This window comes from Apium graveolens, chromosome 3, assembly GCF_009905375.1.
Source record: "Apium graveolens cultivar Ventura chromosome 3, ASM990537v1, whole genome shotgun sequence".
Lineage (NCBI taxonomy): Eukaryota > Viridiplantae > Streptophyta > Magnoliopsida > Apiales > Apiaceae > Apium > Apium graveolens.
The window spans coordinates 81,744,234-81,749,407 of record NC_133649.1 but is presented as its reverse complement, the minus strand read 5'-3'; the positions used below and the strand labels follow the sequence as shown (position 1 = coordinate 81,749,407).

Genomic DNA, 5,174 nt, shown 5'->3' with positions numbered 1-5,174 from the left:
AAGTCCTGAGATGCCTTATACTCAGCTATCACCTCAGCTCGGGCCCTTTGAGCATCCAGCTCCAGCTTACGAACTTTCTCCTTCTCGTCCGCCAGCTCCTTCTCTACCTCACGAAAACGAGTGAAGTTGGCCTCGGAAGCCTTGAGGTACCTATCCCTGTCCCTCTCAGCGATAGTTAGGCTGGTCCTCACATCCTTCAAATTGTGAAGGGCAGCCTGGAGATAGGTATTCATCTGCACGAACATATCAAAGTACAGTAAGTAATAATAAACAAAAAAAAAACAGTTAAAAAAGGAAGAGGCTTACAGAAGCCACGGCCTGAGCACCCAGACGTTCAATCTATAGGTCATCAGAAGACTCGACTATCTCAGCCCTGTCACGAGGCGTGATCACACTCTGAGACCAAACGGCGGCAGCCTCGGAACTCCCTACCACCGTGTCCCTCCTCTGAAGGCCCCAAGTGACGGTGAAGGGAGAGTTATCTTCATCAAGGCTAGGAGGCCTCTGGGATAAAAAATTAGGGACGGCCTCCTGAACCGTGACTAAAGGGCCGTCACCAATCCTAACCCGCTTGTCGCGGTGGCTCTCAACAGCAGAGCCCTTGGCGGCACGGGCCTCCCGCTTCTTGAAGATCGTGTCCAAAGCGGCCCTAGCTGCAGGCAAATACGAGCACGTAAGAAAAAGGACAAATAAAGAATGGAGGAAATGGAACAAAAAGGGGAAAGAAATACCCTCGGGACCAAGGTCACTTAGACCTACACCTTGCAAATTACCCTCTGAAAGGATGAGAGCGCAATGGTGCAAGTTATCAGCAGTAATGGCCTTGATGGCCGCATCCTCATCTATCCCCAATTTTAGGTCTCTTAAAGACCCGTCTATACTTTTTGAGAAGTTGGGCCTGAAAAAATGGTCCCAACCCTCCTCGGAATCCAGAAATATATAAAACCACTCACTCTTCCATGTTGGATACGAGTCGGGATTGGTGCCAGAAATAAAGCAGGAGCGAGCCAAGGATCTATGAACTATTTTGACCCATCCTTGGTCCTCAGAAGCATTTACAAATTTAAATAAATAACGAAAGACACAAACATTTGGCTCAAAACCGTGTTTACGAGATTGGGCCATATAACAGTGAATAAAACGCCAAGAGTTGGGAGTGAGTTGGGTCGGACAGACTCGGGCCTCAGCCAAAAGGCGAAAAACAAAAGGATGAGGAGGTAGGCGAAAACCAGCATAGAAGGTTTCCTTATAGACCCGAATGGCCCCAGGTTTTGGGTAGCAGGCCCTATCATTTGGGCCTGGAGCCTCGGCCCTATAAGGGTGGGAAATGCCAAAAAGGCGGGCTATGGTACCTACTTGATCTGGACCAAATCTAGAAGGATAATTATATGCATCTAAGTGTAACATGTTAGGAAAGGCTTGCCCAAATTCGGTTAAAAGATCCCTAAGAGAAATAACTGAGGAATGTACAAGAGATTTTTTACCTCGGCTGGCCCTAGAGGGACGGGCAACAGCTTGGGGGACATGGGAGTGAGATGAATCGGAATCCGCCATGGATGAAGACAAAAACCCAGGAAGCTCTTGAAAGTAAGTAAAGAAGATGAAGATTCAAACGGAATCTTCAAAATAAGCCCAGAAAGCGGCGGAGTAGAAAGCCGGAAATCGCTTGGAGGTGGCGATTCTTGAGAGACTAATTGTAGAGTTGAAATTTAGAAATTTTTGTGAAAGTGAAGTGTGAGAAATGAACTCACACTCCACCTCTTATATAGAGGAGCTCAAAGATGCACAAACGGGCCTGGGCCTAAGAAAAAGGCGGGAAGCCCATAAGATTTGAATTTTGAAAAGATTTAAAATCAAAGTTCAATGAATGAATCAAGGCTCGAACAGCCTCAACAACGCTCAGGATACATCGTCCCTAGCCGTTGTTAGAAGTGTGGCTCCTAGGCGTGGTACAACAACGCCCAGGAAGCATCTATATTCAACAACGCTCAGGATACATCGTTCCTAGCCGTTGTTAGAAGTGTGGCTCCTAGGCGTGGTACAACAACGCCCAGGAAGCATCTATATTCAACAACGCTCAGGATACATCGTCCCTAGCCGTTGTTAGAAGTGTGGCTCCTAGGCGTGGTACAACAACGCCCAGGAAGCATCTGTATTCAACAACACCCAGGACGCAAGTTTTCCTAGACGTTGTTAGAAAACTGTCTCCTAGGCGTGGGTGCACAACGTCTAGGATCTATGAAAGCATCTGTCTTCAACAACGCCCAGGACGCAAGTTTCCTAGACGTTGTTAGAAAACTGTCTCCTAGGCGTGGGTGCATAACGTCTAGGATCTATGAAAGCATCTGTCTTAAACAACGCCCAGGACGCAAGTTTCCTAGACGTTGTTAGGAAACCGTCTCCTAGGCGTGGATCAACAACGCCCAGGAAGCATCAGCCTCCAACAACGCCCAGGACGCAAGTTTTCCTAGACGTTGTTAGGAAACTGTCTCCTAGGCGTGGATCAACAACGCCTAGGATGTATTGAGCAACAAAAATTCTGTTTTTCTGATTATTTAATTAGAAAAAATCCATAAATTCCTTAAATATTTTCAGAAAATTAGGGAAAATCCCAGAAAATTAGGGAAAATCCCAGAAAAATAGGGGAAAATCCCAGAAAATTAGGGAAAATCCCAGAAATTAGGGAAAATCCCAGAAAAATAGGGAAAAATCCCAGAAAATTAGGGAAAATCCCAGAAAATTAGGGAAAATCCCAGAAATTAGGGAAAATCCCAGAAAATTAGGGAAAAATCCAGAAAATAAAGGAAGAATCCCGGAAATAAGGGAAAAATTCCTGGAAATTAAGATAATTCCTGAATAAAAGGGAAAATTCATTGTAAATGTGTAGGTCGCTCCACACTTTACGGAAAAACGAAACCCTGAAAGGGAACAAATAGACTTAACTTCTGCGAAACCTAATCAATGTTTCCCAAAAGTTGGGGGGCAAATGATAGGGATAAATAAATTATGTTTGTATAATTAAATACTGCATTAATTGTACAAACTGTGGGCTGCCAAGCCCAATAAAAAGATATATGATACTCAGACCAGAAAGGTTAAGCCTGATGGACCAGATCAGGCCTGATGGAATAAAAAAGGCCCAAAAGCCCTGATTATTAATTAATTACGAAATTAATTAATAAGGGACAAATCAGATGTTGAAAAGAGTCCCGATAAGGATATAAATCCTTGGAGATTAGCCTCAAGGGGACCTAAAAGGATAAGGAATCAGTTTCCTACTATCTAGGACTCCAAAGTCCATTCTAATTATGAGACTTGCCCACCAAGTCTCCTATACCAAGTCCAATTCAAGGACTCCCAACATCTATATAAGGGGTCTCACCCCCACCAATCAGAACTACGTTTTTTGGCTTGATTCTCTAATTCACAGAGATACGTAGGCATCTCGTAAAGGCAGATTGAGTCACGAAACACGAGAGCAGCCATTAAAGGCCTTGAGCTCCCGAATCTTAGTATTAAATACAACAAATAATAACCTTAGTTTTTTATCCACAACAAGTATGTTGATATGAAGTTTCTTGAACACCTCCAGAAACTTCTCAAACTGCTTATCCAACTTTTTCTTTTGCAGCCTCTTAGGAAAGGGAGGTGGAGGATAGATTTATTTCTCCCCTGTATTACCCTTAGGAGGAGTGTATTCCACAGTAGTCTTCCTTGATTCCACTTCGGCTTCCTTCTGCACTTCTTCCTCTGCCGCAGCTTCATCTTCCGAAACTTGAGATTTTTGGGGATTTGCAACCTTCCCAGACCTTAATGTGATTGCATTTACCTGCTCCTTAGCTTCTCTCTTTCCTGGTACTTCAGTGTCATAAGAGAGTGTACCGGGTTGATGATTTAGCAAGGCATTGGCAATTTTCCCAATTTGATTTTCCAAGGTCTTGATGGAAACCGCTTGGCTTTTGCACATGAGCCTCAACTCCTCCAATTCAGATTTTTCATTAGACTGTTACAGCTGGAGTTGTTTCCTTGGTGTATATTGCGGTTGATGAAAACCAGGAGGGTTGTACTGCTTTGCTGGATACTATTGATAAGGCTTCTGAACCGCATTCTGAGAATTGCTCCAACTGAAGTTAGGATGATTGCGGTTATTAGGATGATAGGTGGCTGGCACAGGTTGTTGCGACCTCTGAAAGTTGCTCACGAACTGAGTTGATTTAATAGAAATAGCACACCACTCTGTATCATGGGCCCCACCACAAAGCTCTTATACACTAGTGATCTGATTAACTTCATAATTAGTCAAAGAATCCACCTTCATCGTCAAAGCTTTAAGCTGAGCAGCTATAGCAGTAGCTGCATCTAACTCCAGAATTCCTGTTATTTTGCCCTGAGATAGTTTCTGATTGGGATTTTGGTATTCATTAGCAGCCATCAGTTCAATCAATTCATGATCTTCAACGTAGCTTTTAGCCCACAAGGCTCTTCCTGATGCTGCATCAAGCATGGGTCTAGAAATAGCACCCAATCCATTATAGAAGTAGTTAATGATCATCCAGTCAGGTATCCCATGGTGAGGGCATTTCCTAAGCATCTCCTTATAATGATCCCAAGCCTCACATAAAGATTCTCCAGATTGCTGAGCAAATTGAGTAAGTGTGTTTCTGATTGCAGCAGTCTTCGCCATAGGAGATAATTTAGTTAAGAATTTTTGAGAAAGATCCTCCCATTTGGTGATAGACCCCGGTGGTACAGAATTTAACCAGCACTTAGCTTTATCCCGCAGAGAGAATGGGAAAAGCCTCAACTTAATAGCATCTTCGAAAACTCCATTGAACTTGAAAGTGTCACAGATTTCGATGAAATCTCTGATGTGCATGTTGGGGTCTTCTGTCGGAGAACCCCCAAACTGAAATGAGTTCTGTATCATCTGAATCGTGCTCGACTTGATCTCGAAGGTATTAGCCGAGATGGTTGGTCGAACAATGCTAGACTGAATATCATTGATCTTCGGTTGAAAGTAGTCCATCAAAGCCTTTGGATTTGCTTCTGGTTCTCCCATTGCAATAAGAACCTCTTCTTCTTTCTCAACTAAGATCTCTTCTTCAACTTTCTCCTTCACTACAACTTCTTCCTCAGCTTGATCCAGTGTTCTCTTACGAGACCGATAACGCGTA

The 5,174-nt window shown here is 43.6% G+C and overlaps 1 non-coding gene across 1 annotated transcript; it reads left to right on the top strand.

Annotated features, from left to right (window-relative positions):
• Positions 1-4,562: 4,562 nt before the first annotated feature.
• Positions 4,563-4,669, top strand: LOC141716371 (small nucleolar RNA R71). The gene has a single exon (XR_012573083.1). It is a non-coding gene; the product is annotated as a small nucleolar RNA R71 (small nucleolar RNA).
• Positions 4,670-5,174: the final 505 nt, after the last annotated feature.